At 46.7% G+C, this 27,714-nt stretch overlaps 17 non-coding genes across 17 annotated transcripts; all 17 read right to left on the bottom strand.

Annotated features, from left to right (window-relative positions):
• Positions 1–294: 294 nt before the first annotated feature.
• LOC142681528 (U2 spliceosomal RNA) lies at positions 295–485 on the bottom strand. The gene has a single exon (XR_012853424.1). It is a non-coding gene; the product is annotated as a U2 spliceosomal RNA (small nuclear RNA).
• Positions 486–1,605: 1,120 nt separating this feature from the next.
• On the bottom strand, positions 1,606–1,796 carry LOC142681527 (U2 spliceosomal RNA). Its single transcript, XR_012853423.1, has one exon. It is a non-coding gene; the product is annotated as a U2 spliceosomal RNA (small nuclear RNA).
• Positions 1,797–2,910: 1,114 nt separating this feature from the next.
• On the bottom strand, positions 2,911–3,101 carry LOC142681525 (U2 spliceosomal RNA). The gene has a single exon (XR_012853421.1). It is a non-coding gene; the product is annotated as a U2 spliceosomal RNA (small nuclear RNA).
• A 1,124-nt stretch (positions 3,102–4,225) lies between these two features.
• On the bottom strand, positions 4,226–4,416 carry LOC142681711 (U2 spliceosomal RNA). The gene has a single exon (XR_012853589.1). It is a non-coding gene; the product is annotated as a U2 spliceosomal RNA (small nuclear RNA).
• A 1,140-nt stretch (positions 4,417–5,556) lies between these two features.
• On the bottom strand, positions 5,557–5,747 carry LOC142681524 (U2 spliceosomal RNA). The gene has a single exon (XR_012853420.1). It is a non-coding gene; the product is annotated as a U2 spliceosomal RNA (small nuclear RNA).
• A 1,121-nt stretch (positions 5,748–6,868) lies between these two features.
• On the bottom strand, positions 6,869–7,059 carry LOC142681744 (U2 spliceosomal RNA). The gene has a single exon (XR_012853619.1). It is a non-coding gene; the product is annotated as a U2 spliceosomal RNA (small nuclear RNA).
• A 1,266-nt stretch (positions 7,060–8,325) lies between these two features.
• Positions 8,326–8,516, bottom strand: LOC142681637 (U2 spliceosomal RNA). The gene has a single exon (XR_012853523.1). It is a non-coding gene; the product is annotated as a U2 spliceosomal RNA (small nuclear RNA).
• Positions 8,517–9,785: 1,269 nt separating this feature from the next.
• On the bottom strand, positions 9,786–9,976 carry LOC142681635 (U2 spliceosomal RNA). Its single transcript, XR_012853521.1, has one exon. It is a non-coding gene; the product is annotated as a U2 spliceosomal RNA (small nuclear RNA).
• Positions 9,977–11,248: 1,272 nt separating this feature from the next.
• On the bottom strand, positions 11,249–11,439 carry LOC142681523 (U2 spliceosomal RNA). Its single transcript, XR_012853419.1, has one exon. It is a non-coding gene; the product is annotated as a U2 spliceosomal RNA (small nuclear RNA).
• Positions 11,440–12,564: 1,125 nt separating this feature from the next.
• LOC142681522 (U2 spliceosomal RNA) lies at positions 12,565–12,755 on the bottom strand. Its single transcript, XR_012853418.1, has one exon. It is a non-coding gene; the product is annotated as a U2 spliceosomal RNA (small nuclear RNA).
• A 1,274-nt stretch (positions 12,756–14,029) lies between these two features.
• LOC142681521 (U2 spliceosomal RNA) lies at positions 14,030–14,220 on the bottom strand. Its single transcript, XR_012853417.1, has one exon. It is a non-coding gene; the product is annotated as a U2 spliceosomal RNA (small nuclear RNA).
• Positions 14,221–15,338: 1,118 nt separating this feature from the next.
• Positions 15,339–15,529, bottom strand: LOC142681643 (U2 spliceosomal RNA). The gene has a single exon (XR_012853528.1). It is a non-coding gene; the product is annotated as a U2 spliceosomal RNA (small nuclear RNA).
• A 1,289-nt stretch (positions 15,530–16,818) lies between these two features.
• Positions 16,819–17,009, bottom strand: LOC142681520 (U2 spliceosomal RNA). Its single transcript, XR_012853416.1, has one exon. It is a non-coding gene; the product is annotated as a U2 spliceosomal RNA (small nuclear RNA).
• A 1,266-nt stretch (positions 17,010–18,275) lies between these two features.
• On the bottom strand, positions 18,276–18,466 carry LOC142681519 (U2 spliceosomal RNA). Its single transcript, XR_012853415.1, has one exon. It is a non-coding gene; the product is annotated as a U2 spliceosomal RNA (small nuclear RNA).
• Positions 18,467–19,592: 1,126 nt separating this feature from the next.
• Positions 19,593–19,783, bottom strand: LOC142681516 (U2 spliceosomal RNA). Its single transcript, XR_012853414.1, has one exon. It is a non-coding gene; the product is annotated as a U2 spliceosomal RNA (small nuclear RNA).
• Positions 19,784–21,049: 1,266 nt separating this feature from the next.
• Positions 21,050–21,234, bottom strand: LOC142681787 (U2 spliceosomal RNA). Its single transcript, XR_012853656.1, has one exon. It is a non-coding gene; the product is annotated as a U2 spliceosomal RNA (small nuclear RNA).
• Positions 21,235–27,349: 6,115 nt separating this feature from the next.
• Positions 27,350–27,540, bottom strand: LOC142681515 (U2 spliceosomal RNA). Its single transcript, XR_012853413.1, has one exon. It is a non-coding gene; the product is annotated as a U2 spliceosomal RNA (small nuclear RNA).
• Positions 27,541–27,714: the final 174 nt, after the last annotated feature.

Genomic DNA, 27,714 nt, shown 5'->3' with positions numbered 1-27,714 from the left:
CAGCTCTTTAACCTACCTAGGAGGGAGGGCGGAGAGAAGACAAGGAAGGTGAATGAGCTGTTCCAATGTGAAATGCCGGAAACACAGAAACACAGACGACACAAAACAAGAGGTGGCAATGTATTAATTAATTGCATTTAATAAATTAGCTCATTATCACACATGACTGTACAAATGCATTGTCCAACAGGTGTTGAAATAATGGGATTAAAAGGGGAGATCCCATCCGAAAGACAAAAACAATGGCAAACACAAAAAGCACTTTTGGAATCTGATTTTAGTAAACACATAAGGAAAGGGTGCACCGGTCCTGGAAATACTGCAATACCAGGTCAATGCGTGGAGTGGACAGAGCAAGCTCTATTTCCATCTCCCTGTTCTAAAAATCCATTTAATATATGGTCCCCAGATAGGGGACGTATCAGATATTAAACTGATAAGAACAGATACTACACTTGATCTTAGCCAAAAGGCCGAGAAGCGATAACCCGAACGTGCAGCGCGTTTTGCTTCTTTTGCTTGCACCACAATGCAGTGCTGAAAGAGGAGGAATCGACATAAAAACGCCTTCCTGGCAACGCCCAAATGCCCTCCTGCCGTGCAAACACTGGCAGCAGCAGCAGCAGCAGCAGCAGTAAGTGCATGCCCACTGCCACCCCTTCTCCTTTCACACCTTGTATCAGCTTTAATCCAGTCCAGTGCTGCCTGCTGAGCAGCACTGACCAACACTGCCTGGGCCCAGGCTTTTATCTCTGAGGCCCCATTATGATGTCAGAAAGCTGGCTCTGGCTCCTGAGGTCTCCACTATGACACGTGCAAAGTTCCGTCTGAACTTTATATAAGACGGTGCGGCTCAGTCAGTCACTCAGTGTTGCCTGAGAGGGCAACACTGCAACAGCCGGCCCCCAGGCTGTCTTTTTTTTGCACAGCTAGTTGCCTCCAGGAGGCCACAAGAGGGAGACAAGGGACTGCAAAATGGAAAATAGGCATCCACCAACTTTACAGACAACTTGTTCTCCTTGCTCCTACAACCTCCATCCTTGCACAGTTTGTTATTCTTCCAGGTAACATAGTAACAAATCCAAATTGCTGCTCTCTTTGTAGGCAAGCAAGGGTTTGATGACACTGCAATTCTTACTTCTTCTTGAAATGTAGGGACCACAGTACATTCCATCACATCCATCTAGTGTACACAGGTAGGTCCATTGTGACGGGCGGGCGGGCTGGCTGCTTTAATGGCTGTTTGCTGTTCCCCTACTCCACTCCACTATTTGACTATGGTGCTGCATCAATCAGTGGCTGGCTCAGGTGCAGCTCTTTAACCTACCTAGGAGGGAGGGCGGAGAGAAGACAAGGAAGGTGAATGAGCTGTTCCAATGTGAAATGCCGGAAACACAGAAACACAGACGACACAAAACAAGAGGTGGCAATGTATTAATTAATTGCATTTAATAAATTAGCTCATTATCACACATGACTGTACAAATGCATTGTCCAACAGGTGTTGAAATAATGGGATTAAAAGGGGAGATCCCATCCGAAAGACAAAAACAATGGCAAACACAAAAAGCACTTTTGGAATCTGATTTTAGTAAACACATAAGGAAAGGGTGCACCGGTCCTGGAAATACTGCAATACCAGGTCAATGCGTGGAGTGGACAGAGCAAGCTCTATTTCCATCTCCCTGTTCTAAAAATCCATTTAATATATGGTCCCCAGATAGGGGACGTATCAGATATTAAACTGATAAGAACAGATACTACACTTGATCTTAGCCAAAAGGCCGAGAAGCGATAACCCGAACGTGCCGCGCGTTTTGCTTCTTTTGCTTGCACCACAATGCAGTGCTGAAAGAGGAGGAATCGACATAAAAACGCCTTCCTGGCAACGCCCAAATGCCCTCCTGCCGTGCAAACACTGGCAGCAGCAGCAGCAGCAGTAAGTGCATGCCCACTGCCACCCCTTCTCCTTTCACACCTTGTATCAGCTTTAATCCAGTCCAGTGCTGCCTGCTGAGCAGCACTGACCAACACTGCCTGGGCCCAGGCTTTTATCTCTGAGGCCCCATTATGATGTCAGAAAGCTGGCTCTGGCTCCTGAGGTCTCCACTATGACACGTGCAAAGTTCTGTCTGAACTTTATATAAGACGGTGCGGCTCAGTCAGTCACTCAGTGTTGCCTGAGAGGGCAACACTGCAACAGCCGGCCCCCAGGCTGTCTTTTTTTTGCACAGCTAGTTGCCTCCAGGAGGCCACAAGAGGGAGACAAGGGACTGCAAAATGGAAAATAGGCATCCACCAACTTTACAGACAACTTGTTCTCCTTGCTCCTACAACCTCCATCCTTGCACAGTTTGTTATTCTTCCAGGTAACATAGTAACAAATCCAAATTGCTGCTCTCTTTGTAGGCAAGCAAGGGTTTGTTGACACTGCAATTCTTACTTCTTCTTGAAATGTAGGGACCACAGTACATTCCATCACATCCATCTAGTGTACACAGGTAGGTCCATTGTGACGGGCGGGCGGGCTGGCTGCTTTAATGGCTGTTTGCTGTTCCCCTACTCCACTCCACTATTTGACTATGGTGCTGCATCAATCAGTGGCTGGCTCAGGTGCAGCTCTTTAACCTACCTAGGAGGGAGGGCGGAGAGAAGACAAGGAAGGTGAATGAGCTGTTCCAATGTGAAATGCCGGAAACACAGAAACACAGACGACACAAAACAAGAGGTGGCAATGTATTAATTAATTGCATTTAATAAATTAGCTCATTATCACACATGACTGTACAAATGCATTGTCCAACAGGTGTTGAAATAATGGGATTAAAAGGGGAGATCCCATCCGAAAGACAAAAACAATGGCAAACACAAAAAGCACTTTTGGAATCTGATTTTAGTAAACACATAAGGAAAGGGTGCACCGGTCCTGGAAATACTGCAATACCAGGTCAATGCGTGGAGTGGACAGAGCAAGCTCTATTTCCATCTCCCTGTTCTAAAAATCCATTTAATATATGGTCCCCAGATAGGGGACGTATCAGATATTAAACTGATAAGAACAGATACTACACTTGATCTTAGCCAAAAGGCCGAGAAGCGATAACCCGAACGTGCCGCGCGTTTTGCTTCTTTTGCTTGCACCACAATGCAGTGCTGAAAGAGGAGGAATCGACATAAAAACGCCTTCCTGGCAACGCCCAAATGCCCTCCTGCCGTGCAAACACTGGCAGCAGCAGCAGCAGCAGCAGCAGTAAGTGCATGCCCACTGCCACCCCTTCTCCTTTCACACCTTGTATCAGCTTTAATCCAGTCCAGTGCTGCCTGCTGAGCAGCACTGACCAACACTGCCTGGGCCCAGGCTTTTATCTCTGAGGCCCCATTATGATGTCAGAAAGCTGGCTCTGGCTCCTGAGGTCTCCACTATGACACGTGCAAAGTTCCGTCTGAACTTTATATAAGACGGTGCGGCTCAGTCAGTCACTCAGTGTTGCCTGAGAGGGCAACACTGCAACAGCCGGCCCCCAGGCTGTCTTTTTTTTGCACAGCTAGTTGCCTCCAGGAGGCCACAAGAGGGAGACAAGGGACTGCAAAATGGAAAATAGGCATCCACCAACTTTACAGACAACTTGTTCTCCTTGCTCCTACAACCTCCATCCTTGCACAGTTTGTTATTCTTCCAGGTAACATAGTAACAAATCCAAATTGCTGCTCTCTTTGTAGGCAAGCAAGGGTTTGTTGCAACTGCAATTCTTACTTCTTCTTGAAATGTAGGGACCACAGTACATTCCATCACATCCATCTAGTGTACACAGGTAGGTCCATTGTGACGGGCGGGCGGGCGGGCGGGCTGCTTTAATGGCTGTTTGCTGTTCCCCTACTCCACTCCACTATTTGACTATGGTGCTGCATCAATCAGTGGCTGGCTCAGGTGCAGCTCTTTAACCTACCTAGGAGGGAGGGCGGAGAGAAGACAAGGAAGGTGAATGTGCTGTTCCAATGTGAAATGCCGGAAACACAGAAACACAGACGACACAAAACAAGAGGTGGCAATGTATTAATTAATTGCATTTAATAAATTAGCTCATTATCACACATGACTGTACAAATGCATTGTCCAACAGGTGTTGAAATAATGGGATTAAAAGGGGAGATCCCATCCGAAAGACAAAAACAATGGCAAACACAAAAAGCACTTTTGGAATCTGATTTTAGTAAACACATAAGGAAAGGGTGCACCGGTCCTGGAAATACTGCAAAACCAGGTCAATGCGTGGAGTGGACAGAGCAAACTCTATTTCCATCTCCCTGTTCTAAAAATCCATTTAATATATGGTCCCCAGATAGGGGACGTATCAGATATTAAACTGATAAGAACAGATACTACACTTGATCTTAGCCAAAAGGCCGAGAAGCGATAACCCGAACGTGCCACGCGTTTTGCGAACGTGCCACGCGTTTTGCTTCATTTGCTTGCACCACAATGCAGTGCTGAAAGAGGAGGAATCAACATAAAAACGCCTTCCTGGCAACGCCCAAATGCCCTCCTGCCGTGCAAACACTGGCAGCAGCAGCAGCAGCAGCAGCAGTAAGTGCATGCCCACTGCCACCCCTTCTCCTTTCACACCTTGTATCAGCTTTAATCCAGTCCAGTGCTGCCTGCTGAGCAGCACTGACCAACACTGCCTGGGCCCAGGCTTTTATCTCTGAGGCCCCATTATGATGTCAGAAAGCTGGCTCTGGCTCCTGAGGTCTCCACTATGACACGTGCAAAGTTCCGTCTGAACTTTATATAAGACGGTGCGGCTCAGTCAGTCACTCAGTGTTGCCTGAGAGGGCAACACTGCAACAGCCGGCCCCCAGGCTGTCTTTTTTTTGCACAGCTAGTTGCCTCCAGGAGGCCACAAGAGGGAGACAAGGGACTGCAAAATGGAAAATAGGCATCCACCAACTTTACAGACAACTTGTTCTCCTTGCTCCTACAACCTCCATCCTTGCACAGTTTGTTATTCTTCCAGGTAACATAGTAACAAATCCAAATTGCTGCTCTCTTTGTAGGCAAGCAAGGGTTTGTTGCAACTGCAATTCTTACTTCTTCTTGAAATGTAGGGACCACAGTACATTCCATCACATCCATCTAGTGTACACAGGTAGGTCCATTGTGACGGGCGGGCGGGCTGGCTGCTTTAATGGCTGTTTGCTGTTCCCCTACTCCACTCCACTATTTGACTATGGTGCTGCATCAATCAGTGGCTGGCTCAGGTGCAGCTCTTTAACCTACCTAGGAGGGAGGGCGGAGAGAAGACAAGGAAGGTGAATGAGCTGTTCCAATGTGAAATGCCGGAAACACAGAAACACAGACGACACAAAACAAGAGGTGGCAATGTATTAATTAATTGCATTTAATAAATTAGCTCATTATCACACATGACTGTACAAATGCATTGTCCAACAGGTGTTGAAATAATGGGATTAAAAGGGGAGATCCCATCCGAAAGACAAAAACAATGGCAAACACAAAAAGCACTTTTGGAATCTGATTTTAGTAAACACATAAGGAAAGGGTGCACCGGTCCTGGAAATACTGCAATACCAGGTCAATGCGTGGAGTGGACAGAGCAAGCTCTATTTCCATCTCCCTGTTCTAAAAATCCATTTAATATATGGTCCCCAGATAGGGGACGTATCAGATATTAAACTGATAAGAACAGATACTACACTTGATCTTAGCCAAAAGGCCGAGAAGCGATAACCCGAACGTGCCGCGCGTTTTGCTTCTTTTGCTTGCACCACAATGCAGTGCTGAAAGAGGAGGAATCGACATAAAAACGCCTTCCTGGCAACGCCCAAATGCCCTCCTGCCGTGCAAACACTGGCAGCAGCAGCAGCAGCAGCAGTAAGTGCATGCCCACTGCCACCCCTTCTCCTTTCACACCTTGTATCAGCTTTAATCCAGTCCAGTGCTGCCTGCTGAGCAGCACTGACCAACACTGCCTGGGCCCAGGCTTTTATCTCTGAGGCCCCATTATGATGTCAGAAAGCTGGCTCTGGCTCCTGAGGTCTCCACTATGACACGTGCAAAGTTCCGTCTGAACTTTATATAAGACGGTGCGGCTCAGTCAGTCACTCAGTGTTGCCTGAGAATGCAACACTGCAACAGCCGGCCCCCAGGCTGTCTTTTTTTTGCACAGCTAGTTGCCTCCAGGAGGCCACAAGAGGGAGACAAGGGACTGCAAAATGGAAAATAGGCATCCACCAACTTTACAGACAACTTGTTCTCCTTGCTCCTACAACCTCCATCCTTGCACAGTTTGTTATTCTTCCAGGTAACATAGTAACAAATCCAAATTGCTGCTCTCTTTGTAGGCAAGCAAGGGTTTGTTGCAACTGCAATTCTTACTTCTTCTTGAAATGTAGGGACCACAGTACATTCCATCACATCCATCTAGTGTACACAGGTAGGTCCATTGTTACGGGCGGGCGGGCGGGCTGGCTGCTTTAATGGCTGTTTGCTGTTCCCCTACTCCTCTCCACTATTTGACTATGGTGCTGCATCAATCAGTGGCTGGCTCAGGTGCAGCTCTTTAACCTACCTAGGAGGGAGGGCGGAGAGAAGACAAGGAAGGTGAATGAGCTGTTCCAATGTGAAATGCCGGAAACACAGAAACACAGACGACACAAAACAAGAGGTGGCAATGTATTAATTAATTGCATTTAATAAATTAGCTCATTATCACACATGACTGTACAAATGCATTGTCCAACAGGTGTTGAAATAATGGGATTAAAAGGGGAGATCCCATCCGAAAGACAAAAACAATGGCAAACACAAAAAGCACTTTTGGAATCTGATTTTAGTAAACACATAAGGAAAGGGTGCACCGGTCCTGGAAATACTGCAATACCAGGTCAATGTGTGGAGTGGACAGAGCAACCTCTATTTCCATCTCCCTGTTCTAAAAATCCATTTAATATATGGTCCCCAGATAGGGGACGTATCAGATATTAAACTGATAAGAACAGATACTACACTTGATCTTAGCCAAAAGGCCGAGAAGCGATAACCCGAACGGGCCGCGCGTTGACCGAGCCTGCCCAATACTGCTGTTCACCCCTTGCAGCGATTCAGCCTACTCCTAGGCAATTCCATGGGGCCCTGCAGGCTCACACACACTCACAGCTACTAAGCGGGAGGTGAATAAAGGCCGGAGAGGAAGCAAGACAGGATTTGCTTCTTTTGCTTGCACCACAATGCAGTGCTGAAAGAGGAGGAATCGACATAAAAACGCCTTCCTAGCAACGCCCAAATGCCCTCCTGCCGTGCAAACACTGGCAGCAGCAGCAGCAGCAGCAGCAAGTGCATGCCCACTGCCACCCCTTCTCCTTTCACACCTTGTATCAGCTTTAATCCAGTCCAGTGCTGCCTGCTGAGCAGCACTGACCAACACTGCCTGGGCCCAGGCTTTTATCTCTGAGGCCCCATTATGATGTCAGAAAGCTGGCTCTGGCTCCTGAGGTCTCCACTATGACACGTGCAAAGTTCCGTCTGAACTTTATATAAGACGGTGCGGCTCAGTCAGTCACTCAGTGTTGCTTGAGAGGGCAACACTGCAACAGCCGGCCCCCAGGCTGTCTTTTTTTTGCACAGCTAGTTGCCTCCAGGAGGCCACAAGAGGGAGACAAGGGACTGCAAAATGGAAAATAGGCATCCACCAACTTTACAGACAACTTGTTCTCCTTGCTCCTACAACCTCCATCCTTGCACAGTTTGTTATTCTTCCAGGTAACATAGTAACAAATCCAAATTGCTGCTCTCTTTGTAGGCAAGCAAGGGTTTGTTGCAACTGCAATTCTTACTTCTTCTTGAAATGTAGGGACCACAGTACATTCCATCACATCCATCTAGTGTACACAGGTAGGTCCATTGTGACGGGCGGGCGGGCGGGCTGGCTGCTTTAATGGCTGTTTGTTGTTCCCCTACTCCACTCCACTATTTGACTATGGTGCTGCATCAATCAGTGGCTGGCTCAGGTGCAGCTCTTTAACCTACCTAGGAGGGAGGGCGGAGAGAAGACAAGGAAGGTGAATGAGCTGTTCCAATGTGAAATGCCGGAAACACAGAAACACAGACGACACAAAACAAGAGGTGGCAATGTATTAATTAATTGCATTTAATAAATTAGCTCATTATCACACATGACTGTACAAATGCATTGTCCAACAGGTGTTGAAATAATGGGATTAAAAGGGGAGATCCCATCCGAAAGACAAAAACAATGGCAAACACAAAAAGCACTTTTGGAATCTGATTTTAGTAAACACATAAGGAAAGGGTGCACCGGTCCTGGAAATACTGCAATACCAGGTCAATGCGTGGAGTGGACAGAGCAAGCTCTATTTCCATCTCCCTGTACTAAAAATCCATTTAATATATGGTCCCCAGATAGGGGACGTATCAGATATTAAACTGATAAGAACAGATACTACACTTGATCTTAGCCAAAAGGCCGAGAAGCGATAACCCGAACGGGCCGCGCGTTGACCGAGCCTGCCCAATACTGCTGTTCACCCCTTGCAGCGATTCAGCCTACTCCTAGGCAATTCCATGGGGCCCTGCAGGCTCACACACACTCACAGCTACTAAGCGGGAGGTGAATAAAGGCCGGAGAGGAAGCAAGACAGGATTTGCTTCTTTTGCTTGCACCACAATGCAGTGCTGAAAGAGGAGGAATCGACATAAAAACGCCTTCCTGGCAACGCCCAAATGCCCTCCTGCCGTGCAAACACTGGCAGCAGCAGCAGCAGCAGCAGCAGTAAGTGCATGCCCACTGCCACCCCTTCTCCTTTCACACCTTGTATCAGCTTTAATCCAGTCCAGTGCTGCCTGCTGAGCAGCACTGACCAACACTGCCTGGGCCCAGGCTTTTATCTCTGAGGCCCCATTATGATGTCAGAAAGCTGGCTCTGGCTCCTGAGGTCTCCACTATGACACGTGCAAAGTTCCGTCTGAACTTTATATAAGACGGTGCGGCTCAGTCAGTCACTCAGTGTTGCCTGAGAGGGCAACACTGCAACAGCCGGCCCCCAGGCTGTCTTTTTTTTGCACAGCTAGTTGCCTCCAGGAGGCCACAAGAGGGAGACAAGGGACTGCAAAATGGAAAATAGGCATCCACCAACTTTACAGACAACTTGTTCTCCTTGCTCCTACAACCTCCATCCTTGCACAGTTTGTTATTCTTCCAGGTAACATAGTAACAAATCCAAATTGCTGCTCTCTTTGTAGGCAAGCAAGGGTTTGTTGCAACTGCAATTCTTACTTCTTCTTGAAATGTAGGGACCACAGTACATTCCATCACATCCATCTAGTGTACACAGGTAGGTCCATTGTGACGGGCGGGCGGGCGGGCTGGCTGCTTTAATGGCTGTTTGTTGTTCCCCTACTCCACTCCACTATTTGACTATGGTGCTGCATCAATCAGTGGCTGGCTCAGGTGCAGCTCTTTAACCTACCTAGGAGGGAGGGCGGAGAGAAGACAAGGAAGGTGAATGAGCTGTTCCAATGTGAAATGCCGGAAACACAGAAACACAGACGACACAAAACAAGAGGTGGCAATGTATTAATTAATTGCATTTAATAAATTAGCTCATTATCACACATGACTGTACAAATGCATTGTCCAACAGGTGTTGAAATAATGGGATTAAAAGGGGAGATCCCATCCGAAAGACAAAAACAATGGCAAACACAAAAAGCACTTTTGGAATCTGATTTTAGTAAACACATAAGGAAAGGGTGCACCGGTCCTGGAAATACTGCAATACCAGGTCAATGCGTGGAGTGGACAGAGCAAGCTCTATTTCCATCTCCCTGTACTAAAAATCCATTTAATATATGGTCCCCAGATAGGGGACGTATCAGATATTAAACTGATAAGAACAGATACTACACTTGATCTTAGCCAAAAGGCCGAGAAGCGATAACCCGAACGGGCCGCGCGTTGACCAAGCCTGCCCAATACTGCTGTTCACCCCTTGCAGCGATTCAGCCTACTCCTAGGCAATTCCATGGGGCCCTGCAGGCTCACACACACTCACAGCTACTAAGCGGGAGGTGAATAAAGGCCGGAGAGGAAGCAAGACAGGATTTGCTTCTTTTGCTTGCACCACAATGCAGTGCTGAAAGAGGAGGAATCGACATAAAAACGCCTTCCTGGCAACGCCCAAATGCCCTCCTGCCGTGCAAACACTGGCAGCAGCAGCAGCAGCAGCAGCAGCAGCAAGTGCATGCCCACTGCCACCCCTTCTCCTTTCACACCTTGTATCAGCTTTAATCCAGTCCAGTGCTGCCTGCTGAGCAGCACTGACCAACACTGCCTGGGCCCAGGCTTTTATCTCTGAGGCCCCATTATGATGTCAGAAAGCTGGCTCTGGCTCCTGAGGTCTCCACTATGACACGTGCAAAGTTCCGTCTGAACTTTATATAAGACGGTGCGGCTCAGTCAGTCACTCAGTGTTGCCTGAGAGGGCAACACTGCAACAGCCGGCCCCCAGGCTGTCTTTTTTTTGCACAGCTAGTTGCCTCCAGGAGGCCACAAGAGGGAGACAAGGGACTGCAAAATGGAAAATAGGCATCCACCAACTTTACAGACAACTTGTTCTCCTTGCTCCTACAACCTCCATCCTTGCACAGTTTGTTATTCTTCCAGGTAACATAGTAACAAATCCAAATTGCTGCTCTCTTTGTAGGCAAGCAAGGGTTTGTTGCAACTGCAATTCTTACTTCTTCTTGAAATGTAGGGACCACAGTACATTCCATCACATCCATCTAGTGTACACAGGTAGGTCCATTGTGACGGGCGGGCGGGCGGGCTGGCTGCTTTAATGGCTGTTTGCTGTTCCCCTACTCCACTCCACTATTTGACTATGGTGCTGCATCAATCAGTGGCTGGCTCAGGTGCAGCTCTTTAACCTACCTAGGAGGGAGGGCGGAGAGAAGACAAGGAAGGTGAATGAGCTGCTCCAATGTGAAATGCCGGAAACACAGAAACACAGACGACACAAAACAAGAGGTGGCAATGTATTAATTAATTGCATTTAATAAATTAGCTCATTATCACACATGACTGTACAAATGCATTGTCCAACAGGTGTTGAAATAATGGGATTAAAAGGGGAGATCCCATCCGAAAGACAAAAACAATGGCAAACACAAAAAGCACTTTTGGAATCTGATTTTAGTAAACACATAAGGAAAGGGTGCACCGGTCCTGGAAATACTGCAATACCAGGTCAATGCGTGGAGTGGACAGAGCAAGCTCTATTTCCATCTCCCTGTTCTAAAAATCCATTTAATATATGGTCCCCAGATAGGGGACGTATCAGATATTAAACTGATAAGAACAGATACTACACTTGATCTTAGCCAAAAGGCCGAGAAGCGATAACCCGAACGTGCCGTGCGTTTTGCTTCTTTTGCTTGCACCACAATGCAGTGCTGAAAGAGGAGGAATCGACATAAAAACGCCTTCCTGGCAACGCCCAAATGCCCTCCTGCCGTGCACACACTGGCAGCAGCAGCAGCAGCAGCAGCAGTAAGTGCATGCCCACTGCCACCCCTTCTCCTTTCACACCTTGTATCAGCTTTAATCCAGTCCAGTGCTGCCTGCTGAGCAGCACTGACCAACACTGCCTGGGCCCAGGCTTTTATCTCTGAGGCCCCATTATGATGTCAGAAAGCTGGCTCTGGCTCCTGAGGTCTCCACTATGACACGTGCAAAGTTCCGTCTGAACTTTATATAAGACGGTGCGGCTCAGTCAGTCACTCAGTGTTGCCTGAGAGGGCAACACTGCAACAGCCGGCCCCCAGGCTGTCTTTTTTTTTGCACAGCTAGTTGCCTCCAGGAGGCCACAAGAGGGAGACAAGGGACTGCAAAATGGAAAATAGGCATCCACCAACTTTACAGACAACTTGTTCTCCTTGCTCCTACAACCTCCATCCTTGCACAGTTTGTTATTCTTCCAGGTAACATAGTAACAAATCCAAATTACTGCTCTCTTTGTAGGCAAGCAAGGGTTTGTTGCAACTGCAATTCTTACTTCTTCTTGAAATGTAGGGACCACAGTACATTCCATCACATCCATCTAGTGTACACAGGTAGGTCCATTGTGACGGGCGGGCGGGCGGGCTGGCTGCTTTAATGGCTGTTTGCTGTTCCCCTACTCCACTCCACTATTTGACTATGGTGCTGCATCAATCAGTGGCTGGCTCAGGTGCAGCTCTTTAACTTACCTAGGAGGGAGGGCGGAGAGAAGACAAGGAAGGTGAATGAGCTGTTCCAATGTGAAATGCCGGAAACACAGAAACACAGACGAAACAAAACAAGAGGTGGCAATGTATTAATTAATTGCATTTAATAAATTAGCTCATTATCACACATGACTGTACAAATGCATTGTCCAACAGGTGTTGAAATAATGGGATTAAAAGGGGAGATCCCATCCGAAAGACAAAAACAATGGCAAACACAAAAAGCACTTTTGGAATCTGATTTTAGTAAACACATAAGGAAAGGGTGCACCGGTCCTGGAAATACTGCAATACCAGGTCAATGCGTGGAGTGGACAGAGCAAGCTCTATTTCCATCTCCCTGTTCTAAAAATCCATTTAATATATGGTCCCCAGATAGGGGACGTATCAGATATTAAACTGATAAGAACAGATACTACACTTGATCTTAGCCAAAAGGCCGAGAAGCGATAACCCGAACGGGCCGCGCGTTGACCGAGCCTGCCCAATACTGCTGTTCACCCCTTGCAGCGATTCAGCCTACTCCTAGGCAATTCCATGGGGCCCTGCAGGCTCACACACACTCACAGCTACTAAGCGGGAGGTGAATAAAGGCCGGAGAGGAAGCAAGACAGGATTTGCTTCTTTTGCTTGCACCACAATGCAGTGCTGAAAGAGGAGGAATCGACATAAAAACGCCTTCCTGGCAAGGCCCAAATGCCCTCCTGCCGTGCAAACACTGGCAGCAGCAGCAGCAGCAGCAGTAAGTGCATGCCCACTGCCACCCCTTCTCCTTTCACACCTTGTATCAGCTTTAATCCAGTCCAGTGCTGCCTGCTGAGCAGCACTGACCAACACTGCCTGGGCCCAGGCTTTTATCTCTGAGGCCCCATTATGATGTCAGAAAGCTGGCTCTGGCTCCTGAGGTCTCCACTATGACACGTGCAAAGTTCCGTCTGAACTTTATATAAGACGGTGCGGCTCAGTCAGTCACTCAGTGTTGCCTGAGAGGGCAACACTGCAACAGCCGGCCCCCAGGCTGTCTTTTTTTTGCACAGCTAGTTGCCTCCAGGAGGCCACAAGAGGGAGACAAGGGACTGCAAAATGGAAAATAGGCATCCACCAACTTTACAGACAACTTGTTCTCCTTGCTCCTACAACCTCCATCCTTGCACAGTTTGTTATTCTTCCAGGTAACATAGTAACAAATCCAAATTGCTGCTCTCTTTGTAGGCAAGCAAGGGTTTGTTGCAACTGCAATTCTTACTTCTTCTTGAAATGTAGGGACCACAGTACATTCCATCACATCCATCTAGTGTACACAGGTAGGTCCATTGTGACGGGCGGGCGGGCGGGCGGGCGGGCTGGCTGCTTTAATGTCTGTTTGCTGTTCCCCTACTCCACTCCACTATTTGACTATGGTGCTGCATCAATCAGTGGCTGGCTCAGGTGCAGCTCTTTAACCTACCTAGGAGGGAGGGCGGAGAGAAGACAAGGAAGGTGAATGAGCTGTTCCAATGTGAAATGCCGGAAACACAGAAACACAGACGACACAAAACAAGAGGTGGCAATGTATTAATTAATTGCATTTAATAAATTAGCTCATTATCACACATGACTGTACAAATGCATTGTCCAACAGGTGTTGAAATAATGGGATTAAAAGGGGAGATCCCATCCGAAAGACAAAAACAATGGCAAACACAAAAAGCACTTTTGGAATCTGATTTTAGTAAACACATAAGGAAAGGGTGCACCGGTCCTGGAAATACTGCAATACCAGGTCAATGCGTGGAGTGGACAGAGCAAGCTCTATTTCCATCTCCCTGTTCTAAAAATCCATTTAATATATGGTCCCCAGATAGGGGACGTATCAGATATTAAACTGATAAGAACAGATACTACACTTGATCTTAGCCAAAAGGCCGAGAAGCGATAACCCGAACGTGCCGCGCGTTTTGCTTCTTTTGCTTGCACCACAATGCAGTGCTGAAAGAGGAGGAATCGACATAAAAACGCCTTCCTGGCAACGCCCAAATGCCCTCCTGCCGTGCAAACACTGGCAGCAGCAGCAGCAGCAGTAAGTGCATGCCCACTGCCACCCCTTCTCCTTTCACACCTTGTATCAGCTTTAATCCAGTCCAGTGCTGCCTGCTGAGCAGCACTGACCAACACTGCCTGGGCCCAGGCTTTTATCTCTGAGGCCCCATTATGATGTCAGAAAGCTGGCTCTGGCTCCTGAGGTCTCCACTATGACACGTGCAAAGTTCCGTCTGAACTTTATATAAGACGGTGCGGCTCAGTCAGTCACTCAGTGTTGCCTGAGAGGGCAACACAGCAACAGCCGGCCCCCAGGCTGTCTTTTTTTTGCACAGCTAGTTGCCTCCAGGAGGCCACAAGAGGGAGACAAGGGACTGCAAAATGGAAAATAGGCATCCACCAACTTTACAGACAACTTGTTCTCCTTGCTCCTACAACCTCCATCCTTGCACAGTTTGTTATTCTTCCAGGTAACATAGTAACAAATCCAAATTGCTGCTCTCTTTGTAGGCAAGCAAGGGTTTGTTGCAACTGCAATTCTTACTTCTTCTTGAAATGTAGGGACCACAGTACATTCCATCACATCCATCTAGTGTACACAGGTAGGTCCATTGTGACGGGCGGGCGGGCGGGCTGGCTGCTTTAATGGCTGTTTGCTGTTCCCCTACTCCACTCCACTATTTGACTATGGTGCTGCATCAATCAGTGGCTGGCTCAGGTGCAGCTCTTTAACCTACCTAGGAGGGAGGGCGGAGAGAAGACAAGGAAGGTGAATGAGCTGTTCCAATGTGAAATGCCGGAAACACAGAAACACAGACGACACAAAACAAGAGGTGGCAATGTATTAATTAATTGCATTTAATAAATTAGCTCATTATCACACATGACTGTACAAATGCATTGTCCAACAGGTGTTGAAATAATGGGATTAAAAGGGGAGATCCCATCCGAAAGACAAAAACAATGGCAAACACAAAAAGCACTTTTGGAATCTGATTTTAGTAAACACATAAGGAAAGGGTGCACCGGTCCTGGAAATACTGCAATACCAGGTCAATGCGTGGAGTGGACAGAGCAAGCTCTATTTCCATCTCCCTGTTCTAAAAATCCATTTAATATATGGTCCCCAGATAGGGGACGTATCAGATATTAAACTGATAAGAACAGATACTACACTTGATCTTAGCCAAAAGGCAGAGAAGCGATAACCCGAACGGGCCGCGCGTTGACCGAGCCTGCCCAATACTGCTGTTCACCCCTTGCAGCGATTCAGCCTACTCCTAGGCAATTCCATGGGGCCCTGCAGGCTCACACACACTCACAGCTACTAAGCGGGAGGTGAATAAAGGCCGGAGAGGAAGCAAGACAGGATTTGCTTCTTTTGCTTGCACCACAATGCAGTGCTGAAAGAGGAGGAATCGACATAAAAACGCCTTCCTGGCAACGCCCAAATGCCCTCCTGCCGTGCAAACACTGGCAGCAGCAGCAGCAGCAGCAGCAGCAGCAGCAGCAGTAAGTGCATGCCCACTGCCACCCCTTCTCCTTTCACACCTTGTATCAGCTTTAATCCAGTCCAGTGCTGCCTGCTGAGCAGCACTGACCAACACTGCCTGGGCCCAGGCTTTTATCTCTGAGGCCCCATTATGATGTCAGAAAGCTGGCTCTGGCTCCTGAGGTCTCCACTATGACACGTGCAAAGTTCCGTCTGAACTTTATATAAGACGGTGCGGCTCAGTCAGTCACTCAGTGTTGCCTGAAAGGGCAACACTGCAACAGCCGGCCCCCAGGCTGTCTTTTTTTTGCACAGCTAGTTGCCTCCAGGAGGCCACAAGAGGGAGACAAGGGACTGCAAAATGGAAAATAGGCATCCACCAACTTTACAGACAACTTGTTCTCCTTGCTCCTACAACCTCCATCCTTGCACAGTTTGTTATTCTTCCAGGTAACATAGTAACAAATCCAAATTGCTGCTCTCTTTGTAGGCAAGCAAGGGTTTGTTGCAACTGCAATTCTTACTTCTTCTTGAAATGTAGGGACCACAGTACATTCCATCACATCCATCTAGTGTACACAGGTAGGTCCATTGTGACGGGCGGGCGGGCGGGCGGGCGGGCTGGCTGCTTTAATGTCTGTTTGCTGTTCCCCTACTCCACTCCACTATTTGACTATGGTGCTGCATCAATCAGTGGCTGGCTCAGGTGCAGCTCTTTAACCTACCTAGGAGGGAGGGCGGAGAGAAGACAAGGAAGGTGAATGAGCTGTTCCAATGTGAAATGCCGGAAACACAGAAACACAGACGACACAAAACAAGAGGTGGCAATGTATTAATTAATTGCATTTAATAAATTAGCTCATTATCACACATGACTGTACAAATGCATTGTCCAACAGGTGTTGAAATAATGGGATTAAAAGGGGAGATCCCATCCGAAAGACAAAAACAATGGCAAACACAAAAAGCACTTTTGGAATCTGATTTTAGTAAACACATAAGGAAAGGGTGCACCGGTCCTGGAAATACTGCAATACCAGGTCAATGCGTGGAGTGGACAGAGCAAGCTCTATTTCCATCTCCCTGTTCTAAAAATCCATTTAATATATGGTCCCCAGATAGGGGACGTATCAGATATTAAACTGATAAGAACAGATACTACACTTGATCTTAGCCAAAAGGCCGAGAAGCGATAACCCGAACGGGCCGCGCGTTGACCGAGCCTGCCCAATACTGCTGTTCACCCCTTGCAGCGATTCAGCCTACTCCTAGGCAATTCCATGGGGCCCTGCAGGCTCACACACACTCACAGCTACGCGGGAGGTGAATAAAGGCCGGAGAGGAAGCAAGACAGGATTTGCTTCTTTTGCTTGCACCACAATGCAGTGCTGAAAGAGGAGGAATCGACATAAAAACGCCTTCCTGGCAACGCCCAAATGCCCTCCTGCCGTGCAAACACTGGCAGCAGCAGCAGCAGCAGCAGCAGCAAGTGCATGCCCACTGCCACCCCTTCTCCTTTCACACCTTGTATCAGCTTTAATCCAGTCCAGTGCTGCCTGCTGAGCAGCACTGACCAACACTGCCTGGGCCCAGGCTTTTATCTCTGAGGCCCCATTATGATGTCAGAAAGCTGGCTCTGGCTCCTGAGGTCTCCACTATGACACGTGCAAAGTTCCGTCTGAACTTTATATAAGACGGTGCGGCTCAGTCAGTCACTCAGTGTTGCCTGAGAGGGCAACACTGCAACAGCCGGCCCCCAGGCTGTCTTTTTTTTGCACAGCTAGTTGCCTCCAGGAGGCCACAAGAGGGAGACAAGGGACTGCAAAATGGAAAATAGGCATCCACCAACTTTACAGACAACTTGTTCTCCTTGCTCCTACAACCTCCATCCTTGCACAGTTTGTTATTCTTCCAGGTAACATAGTAACAAATCCAAATTGCTGCTCTCTTTGTAGGCAAGCAAGGGTTTGTTGCAACTGCAATTCTTACTTCTTCTTGAAATGTAGGGACCACAGTACATTCCATCACATCCATCTAGTGTACACAGGTAGGTCCATTGTGACGGGCGGGCGGGCGGGCTGGCTGCTTTAATGGCTGTTTGCTGTTCCCCTACTCCACTCCACTATTTGACTATGGTGCTGCATCAATCAGTGGCTGGCTCAGGTGCAGCTCTTTAACCTACCTAGGAGGGAGGGCGGAGAGAAGACAAGGAAGGTGAATGAGCTGTTCCAATGTGAAATGCCGGAAACACAGAAACACAGACGACACAAAACAAGAGGTGGCAATGTATTAATTAATTGCATTTAATAAATTAGCTCATTATCACACATGACTGTACAAATGCATTGTCCAACAGGTGTTGAAATAATGGGATTAAAAGGGGAGATCCCATCCGAAAGACAAAAACAATGGCAAACACAAAAAGCACTTTTGGAATCTGATTTTAGTAAACACATAAGGAAAGGGTGCACCGGTCCTGGAAATACTGCAATACCAGGTCAATGCGTGGAGTGGACAGAGCAAGCTCTATTTCCATCTCCCTGTTCTAAAAATCCATTTAATATATGGTCCCCAGATAGGGGACGTATCAGATATTAAACTGATAAGAACAGATACTACACTTGATCTTAGCCAAAAGGCCGAGAAGCGATAACCCGAACGTGCCGCGCGTTTTGCTTCTTTTGCTTGCACCACAATGCAGTGCTGAAAGAGGAGGAATCGACATAAAAACGCCTTCCTGGCAACGCCCAAATGCCCTCCTGCCGTGCAAACACTGGCAGCAGCAGCAGCAGCAGTAAGTGCATGCCCACTGCCACCCCTTCTCCTTTCACACCTTGTATCAGCTTTAATCCAGTCCAGTGCTGCCTGCTGAGCAGCACTGACCAACACTGCCTGGGCCCAGGCTTTTATCTCTGAGGCCCCATTATGATGTCAGAAAGCTGGCTCTGGCTCCTGAGGTCTCCACTATGACACGTGCAAAGTTCCGTCTGAACTTTATATAAGACGGTGCGGCTCAGTCAGTCACTCAGTGTTGCCTGAGAGGGCAACACAGCAACAGCCGGCCCCCAGGCTGTCTTTTTTTTGCACAGCTAGTTGCCTCCAGGAGGCCACAAGAGGGAGACAAGGGACTGCAAAATGGAAAATAGGCATCCACCAACTTTACAGACAACTTGTTCTCCTTGCTCCTACAACCTCCATCCTTGCACAGTTTGTTATTCTTCCAGGTAACATAGTAACAAATCCAAATTGCTGCTCTCTTTGTAGGCAAGCAAGGGTTTGTTGCAACTGCAATTCTTACTTCTTCTTGAAATGTAGGGACCACAGTACATTCCATCACATCCATCTAGTGTACACAGGTAGGTCCATTGTGACGGGCGGGCGGGCGGGCGGGCGGGCTGGCTGCTTTAATGTCTGTTTGCTGTTCCCCTACTCCACTCCACTATTTGACTATGGTGCTGCATCAATCAGTGGCTGGCTCAGGTGCAGCTCTTTAACCTACCTAGGAGGGAGGGCGGAGAGAAGACAAGGAAGGTGAATGAGCTGTTCCAATGTGAAATGCCGGAAACACAGAAACACAGACGACACAAAACAAGAGGTGGCAATGTATTAATTAATTGCATTTAATAAATTAGCTCATTATCACACATGACTGTACAAATGCATTGTCCAACAGGTGTTGAAATAATGGGATTAAAAGGGGAGATCCCATCCGAAAGACAAAAACAATGGCAAACACAAAAAGCACTTTTGGAATCTGATTTTAGTAAACACATAAGGAAAGGGTGCACCGGTCCTGGAAATACTGCAATACCAGGTCAATGCGTGGAGTGGACAGAGCAAGCTCTATTTCCATCTCCCTGTTCTAAAAATCCATTTAATATATGGTCCCCAGATAGGGGACGTATCAGATATTAAACTGATAAGAACAGATACTACACTTGATCTTAGCCAAAAGGCCGAGAAGCGATAACCCGAACGGGCCGCGCGTTGACCGAGCCTGCCCAATACTGCTGTTCACCCCTTGCAGCGATTCAGCCTACTCCTAGGCAATTCCATGGGGCCCTGCAGGCTCACACACACTCACAGCTACGCGGGAGGTGAATAAAGGCCGGAGAGGAAGCAAGACAGGATTTGCTTCTTTTGCTTGCACCACAATGCAGTGCTGAAAGAGGAGGAATCGACATAAAAACGCCTTCCTGGCAACGCCCAAATGCCCTCCTGCCGTGCAAACACTGGCAGCAGCAGCAGCAGCAGCAGCAGCAAGTGCATGCCCACTGCCACCCCTTCTCCTTTCACACCTTGTATCAGCTTTAATCCAGTCCAGTGCTGCCTGCTGAGCAGCACTGACCAACACTGCCTGGGCCCAGGCTTTTATCTCTGAGGCCCCATTATGATGTCAGAAAGCTGGCTCTGGCTCCTGAGGTCTCCACTATGACACGTGCAAAGTTCCGTCTGAACTTTATATAAGACGGTGCGGCTCAGTCAGTCACTCAGTGTTGCCTGAGAGGGCAACACTGCAACAGCCGGCCCCCAGGCTGTCTTTTTTTTGCACAGCTAGTTGCCTCCAGGAGGCCACAAGAGGGAGACAAGGGACTGCAAAATGGAAAATAGGCATCCACCAACTTTACAGACAACTTGTTCTCCTTGCTCCTACAACCTCCATCCTTGCACAGTTTGTTATTCTTCCAGGTAACATAGTAACAAATCCAAATTGCTGCTCTCTTTGTAGGCAAGCAAGGGTTTGTTGCAACTGCAATTCTTACTTCTTCTTGAAATGTAGGGACCACAGTACATTCCATCACATCCATCTAGTGTACACAGGTAGGTCCATTGTGACGGGCGGGCGGGCGGGCTGGCTGCTTTAATGGCTGTTTGCTGTTCCCCTACTCCACTCCACTATTTGACTATGGTGCTGCATCAATCAGTGGCTGGCTCAGGTGCAGCTCTTTAACCTACCTAGGAGGGAGGGCGGAGAGAAGACAAGGAAGGTGAATGAGCTGTTCCAATGTGAAATGCCGGAAACACAGAAACACAGACGACACAAAACAAGAGGTGGCAATGTATTAATTAATTGCATTTAATAAATTAGCTCATTATCACACATGACTGTACAAATGCATTGTCCAACAGGTGTTGAAATAATGGGATTAAAAGGGGAGATCCCATCCGAAAGACAAAAACAATGGCAAACACAAAAAGCACTTTTGGAATCTGATTTTAGTAAACACATAAGGAAAGGGTGCACCGGTCCTGGAAATACTGCAATACCAGGTCAATGCGTGGAGTGGACAGAGCAAGCTCTATTTCCATCTCCCTGTTCTAAAAATCCATTTAATATATGGTCCCCAGATAGGGGACGTATCAGATATTAAACTGATAAGAACAGATTTTTACGTTTAAATTAATATGATTCAGTCAAAACTAATATTTCAAGAATAAAGTCTAGAATAACATCTTCCACATTTTAAAGTGCCACATGCTCAGTGCTTTCTTCTTTCCGAGATGCTTTTTGTCCAACAGGTAGTACAAATAAAGTTCACTTAATGCCAGTTTAATACATTCTCGTTCACTAATAAAGTCTTTTTTGAAGAGTAGAATGTTCCTTGTTTTCCACAGTGCATTTTTAATACAGTTCATAGTACACCATAATACTTTATCTTTTTCTTTTGGTAGGGTTCGATGGATTCCATACAAGACAACTTCGTGATTCAAATGGTTAAGACCAGTAAAAAAATTTAAAATCTCCCCGCATTCTTTCCATACTGTTTGTGCAAATTGGCAGTTCCAAAATATATGCAAAGTTGACTCATCGTAGCAGCATTGTCTCCTAGGGCAAGTCTGTGTATTGCACAAGCCCCTTCTGTACTGGAAGCTCCTAGATGGAACACAATCATGAACTATCATCCAGGCGATGTCTTTATGCTGATTGGTAAGATAAGGTGCATTCACTTTTTCCCATATCATAGCACATCTGTCAAAGGTATAATTAGAAATTTGTGTCATAGTGTCCTTCTTTTTTATTTCGAACCTGAACTTTCTAGAGTTTTTCAAAGTCTCTACCCCATAAGACTCTAATTGGTACATTCTTATTGTTTTTTCCACAATCACATATTATTTGGGGGGGACAATTAACACTGGACTGGAAAGTGATGTTGTTATCCATTTTCGCCTTCTAAAAATATGCCCGGCGGCGTATCTTAAAAAGTAGGACCAATTATTTGACAGTGACACATTCTTAAAACAGAGGCTAAAAAATGCAGAATATAAAAACAATTTGATGTTTGGCACATCCTTACCGCCTACATTAAGTGTCTTGTGCATGATTTGTCTGCTCAGTTTCTCAAACTTGGAACTCCACACAAACTCGAATAACAATCTTTGTATTCTTTTTGCAGTGAGATCACTTGGAGGGAAAACACAATTTAGGTATAACATAACAGGAAGTAACAACGCTTTAATAATAAGAACTTTTCCGCTCAAGGTAAGTTGCCTAAGTTTCCAGAAGTCAATTCTCTTTTGTAGCTTTTCTTTGACTATTTCCCAGCTTTGCGCACCATTATTTTGCTCGTCAAAAATCACTCCTAATATTTTGATTTCGTCAGACTGGGTTCTAAGGTCAGGTACAGAGAGGCCAGGCCAATTCCCAATTGTAAAGCAACTGCACTTGTCCAGATTGAGTTTAAATGCTGATGCATGGCAGAAGAATTCCGTGGTCCTAATTGCTCTCTGAAGAGCCACCTGTGACGTGCAGAGAATGGAAATATCGTCCATATAACCCATGACCTTGACTTCATTTCCTCGGCCGCCAGGTATAGGAACGCCTCTAACTATTTTCTCCTTTCTCATCATAGCTAAAAGAGGTTCAATTGAGCAAATAAATAAAATTGGTGACAAGGGGCACCCTTGCTTGACTCCTGAGTGCAAATAGACTTCTTTTGTTAAAGAGCCATTAACCAAAATTTTACTAAAAGTATTCCTGTATAAAAGTGCAATTTGTTGAATAAAAGCGTCAGGAAAACACATCTTCTTTAAAACTGACCATAAGAACTTATGCGACACTCGGTCGAATGCCTTTTGAAAGTCCAGTGAAAGTATGGCTAGGTTTTGTTTCCTTTCCTTCTGATACCATATTGCATCTCTGATGGTATTAAGACACTCTGAGACACTTCTTCCAGGAACTGCACATACTTGTTCCGGCTGTATGACTTGACTTAAAACCCCCTTAAAACGATTTAGTAAAATTTTGGACATTATCTTGTAGTCTGCATTAAGAAGCGTGATCGGTCTCCAGTTCTCTAAATTGGATCTTTCTCCTTTTTTATATAATAAGGATACCAGGCCACTTCTCCAGGATACAGGTAGCTGACTACACTTAAAGGCTCCTTTGATGACACAATAAAAATCAGCACTTAAAATGTCCCAAAATTCCCTATAAAATTCGATCGGTAAACCATCGGTTCCTGGGGTTTTCCCACACAGAAAACTTTTAACAGCAGCATTGAGTTCATCAACAGTAGTTTCCCTACATAGCAGCATTTGGTCAGTTTTTCATAAAGTGCAATCAAGTGAATTTAAAACATCTTCAGTAAAAGAAGCATCAATGGGCTTTTCGTTAAACAGGTCTTGATAAAATGTCTGAGCTTTGGATAGCATACCGTCAGATGAAGTTTCGCCATCTAGTTCTATAATCATTTCTTTAGCTTCGACGGTTTTTTTAAAGAAGAATCTAGAACATTTTTCATTTTTTTCTAGTATCTCAATTTTTGAGTTGAATATTATTTCTTTACCTTTACTCTCGATTTCTTTTGCAATTTGTTCCTTTAGGTTGGTGATTAAATCTTCCATTTCAACACCAGCACTCCTGAGTTTATAATATGTCTGCAGCTTGGTGTTAAGCGTTTTGAACCATTTCGTTTTTTCCCTGGCTCTGATGATGCTTTTTTGGATGAAAAACGCTTTGATCTTGGCTTTGCTGTGCTCCCACCATTCTAACATGGAAGAAAAATCTTTCTGTAAATTTTTGAGTTGGTTGAAAATAATCTTAAAATCTGCTCTTATTTCAGGGTTTTGTAGCAATGTGACGTTGAGTCTCCAAACTCCTCTAGCTTTGACAAGTTTGGATATCTGCAATTGTGCTTGGATCATTTTATGGTCTGAAAAAATATTTGCGTTTAGTGACACAGACTGCGGTGCAATTTGACCTGAAGTGAAGAGAAAGTCAATTCTGGATTTGACGTTAGCATTTTCCCAGGTGTATCCGGGGTCATCTCTATGTATGTCTCTCCAAACATCTTTTAACCTGAAGTCTGTCATCAGATCTTTTAATTGTTTCTCTGTCTTATCCCTTCTAGGTTCTCCAGAGCTCCCCTCTCGACTTTCTCCAGATATAATACAATTGAAGTCTCCACTTACTATCAGCGGAGAAGAACCAGGCAAGTAGTACTGTATGGTCTCTAATAACTGTGATCTTTCCTCTTTGATGGGCGAGGCATATATGTTCAAAAGTCTTAAGTCTACACCATGATAGCTCACGTTGACAAATAAAGCTCTTCCCGGTATGACTTCTCTGAACGAAGTGATTTTAAAGTCCATAGATTTGAACAAAATCCCTACTCCTGTAGATCTTACCTCATTATCTCCAGACCAGATGGAGCTGCCCAGAGACCAATCTTGTCTTAGGACAGAATAGTTGGGGTCATGATCTATACCACATTCCTGTAGAAAAAAAATGTCCGAATTTACTGTAGACAGGTATGAAAATAAAGCAGCCCTTCTGGATGGGCCCTTCAAGCTCCTCACATTCAGTGAAGAGATTTGGATATTATTTGTCATCAACCTTGGATATTTTTAGGCCGAACTACTCTCAGAATCCGACATAAATCCCACTAGTGGGCTGGGAGTTGTGGCGACATCTGAATCCGAGAACTCGATGTTAGCTGGGTCAGAATCAGAAGGTGGCGGTTTCGCCGGAGGCGGTTCAGCATTTGGCTCCACCGGCTTATGCCTGTAGCGAGGAAAATCTGATCTTTTGACACAGACACCTGGGTCATCATCAACTGGTTTCCTTTTCCTCTGTACTTCCAGATGCATAACATCTTCATCCAATTTTGGATCCTGGGCCACTGCGGAAGGTTTTTTCACCGCTTTCACCCCAGATCCAGCAGTTTCCATGGACTCCGCTTCATCCGGACCAACAGGACACTCTGACCAGTCAGTTGAAGCACCAGCAACAGGCAATTTTCCCTCCGACGGAGGATCAGCTTTAGGCCTCTGCTCAGCTGTTGAGGGAGGTTTGTCAGAAGCCGGCTGCCTCCTCACTGCTTCAGCATACGAGCTGATCTTCTTCAAGGGACAGTCTCTAAAGGTGTGCCCCGGCACCAGGCAGATGTTGCATGTGACCTGATTAGAGCAGCTGGCAGTAGCGTGCCCTTTTTGGAAGCACTTCCTGCAGGTCGCTATTTCTTCAGGGCACATGTCAGCGACATGTCCGAACCCCATGCATTTGCGACAGTACCTTGGCATATTCCGGTAAAACAAACGACCTCTGTTGTTGCCTATGTTAAATGTTGAGGGAGGATGATGGAATCCCTCAATGCCATGTTCAGAACTGTCCTCTTTAAATTTGACGGAAATTCTGTACTTCCCTGTCCACAGCTGTTCTTCGTTGAGGATTTTACGAGGTTCTCCGACAGAAGCAAAATGTCTCTGCAGAAATTGGGCTATGTGCTCCAGGGGCACATGCGGATTGCTCATATGAACAACAAGAGATGTTTCACCTTCTGAGTACAAGGCCACAATGAGGAGTCCTTTAAGATCTTCATGACTCAAGTTCTTCAGGATGCTTCCATATAGCTCTTGGCAGGCTTGCTCGTTCTCCAAGGTAAGGGTGTAGCGTCCAGGGGCATCCTGAAGCGCAAGAATATTCTCCCTCTTCACCTTCAGAACGTCAATCAGGACTGTCCTCACGAAAAACCTCAGCGAAAATTTCTCCTTCTCCTGCTCTCCGAACTCGAACTTGAAGGTGTTTTCGAACTTGAAGGTGTTCTTTATCCTCTGATCAGCTGGGCCTGCGAAGCGCACCGAAGCCGCCATGGTAGTCGTATTCGCCATAACCTCCCCGGGCAAGGTTGGTCGCCTTCTTTGTCCCCTGGCTCACCCCCTAAAGCAGCAGGTGGCTTAAGCTGGTAAACCAGCGATGCCACAAGGCCAAGGGCGAGCACACAGACGGACCTAGTGACTAACCCCTTGAGATTAGCCAAAAGGCCGAGAAGCGATAACCCGAACGGGCCGCGCGTTGACCGAGCCTGCCCAATACTGCTGTTCACCCCTTGCAGCGATTCAGCCTACTCCTAGGCAATTCCATGGGGCCCTGCAGGCTCACACACACTCACAGCTACGCGAGAGGTGAATAAAGGCCGGAGAGGAAGCAAGACAGGATTTGCTTCTTTTGCTTGCACCACAATGCAGTGCTGAAAGAGGAGGAATCGACATAAAAACGCCTTCCTGGCAACGCCCAAATGCCCTCCTGCCGTGCAAACACTGGCAGCAGCAGCAGCAGCAGCAGTAAGTGCATGCCCACTGCCACCCCTTCTCCTTTCACACCTTGTATCAGCTTTAATCCAGTCCAATGATGCCTGCTGAGCAGCACTGACCAACACTGCCTGGGCCCAGGCTTTTATCTCTGAGGCCCCATTATGATGTCAGAAAGCTGGCTCTGGCTCCTGAGGTCTCCACTATGACACGTGCAAAGTTCCGTCTGAACTTTATATAAGACGGTGCGGCTCAGTCAGTCACTCAGTGTTGCCTGAGAATGCAACACTGCAACAGCCGGCCCCCAGGCTGTCTTTTTTTTGCACAGCTAGTTGCCTCCAGGAGGCCACAAGAGGGAGACAAGGGACTGCAAAATGGAAAATAGGCATCCACCAACTTTACAGACAACTTGTTCTCCTTGCTCCTACAACCTCCATCCTTGCACAGTTTGTTATTCTTCCAGGTAACATAGTAACAAATCCAAATTGCTGCTCTCTTTGTAGGCAAGCAAGGGTTTGTTGCAACTGCAATTCTTACTTCTTCTTGAAATGTAGGGACCACAGTACATTCCATCACATCCATCTAGTGTACACAGGTAGGTCCATTGTGACGGGCGGGCGGGCTGGCTGCTTTAATGGCTGTTTGCTGTTCCCCTACTCCACTCCACTATTTGACTATGGTGCTGCATCAATCAGTGGCTGGCTCAGGTGCAGCTCTTTAACCTACCTAGGAGGGAGGGCGGAGAGAAGACAAGGAAGGTGAATGAGCTGTTCCAATGTGAAATGCCGGAAACACAGAAACACAGACGACACAAAACAAGAGGTGGCAATGTATTAATTAATTGCATTTAATAAATTAGCTCATTATCACACATGACTGTACAAATGCATTGTCCAACAGGTGTTGAAATAATGGGATTAAAAGGGGAGATCCCATCCGAAAGACAAAAACAATGGCAAACACAAAAAGCACTTTTGGAATCTGATTTTAGTAAACACATAAGGAAAGGGTGCACCGGTCCTGGAAATACTGCAATACCAGGTCAATGCGTGGAGTGGACAGAGCAAGCTCTATTTCCATCTCCCTGTTCTAAAAATCCATTTAATATATGGTCCCCAGATAGGGGACGTATCAGATATTAAACTGATAAGAACAGATACTACACTTGATCTTAGCCAAAAGGCCGAGAAGCGATAACCCGAACGGGCCGCGCGTTGACCGAGCCTGCCCAATACTGCTGTTCACCCCTTGCAGCGATTCAGCCTACTCCTAGGCAATTCCATGGGGCCCTGCAGGCTCACACACACTCACAGCTACTAAGCGGGAGGTGAATAAAGGCCGGAGAGGAAGCAAGACAGGATTTGCTTCT

The sequence above is a fragment of the Rhinoderma darwinii genome (assembly GCF_050947455.1).
Source record: "Rhinoderma darwinii isolate aRhiDar2 chromosome 2 unlocalized genomic scaffold, aRhiDar2.hap1 SUPER_2_unloc_6, whole genome shotgun sequence".
Taxonomy (NCBI): Eukaryota; Metazoa; Chordata; class Amphibia; order Anura; family Rhinodermatidae; genus Rhinoderma; species Rhinoderma darwinii.
The sequence above is the reverse complement of the archived record's forward strand: the minus strand, read 5'-3'. Positions and strand labels throughout refer to the sequence as shown.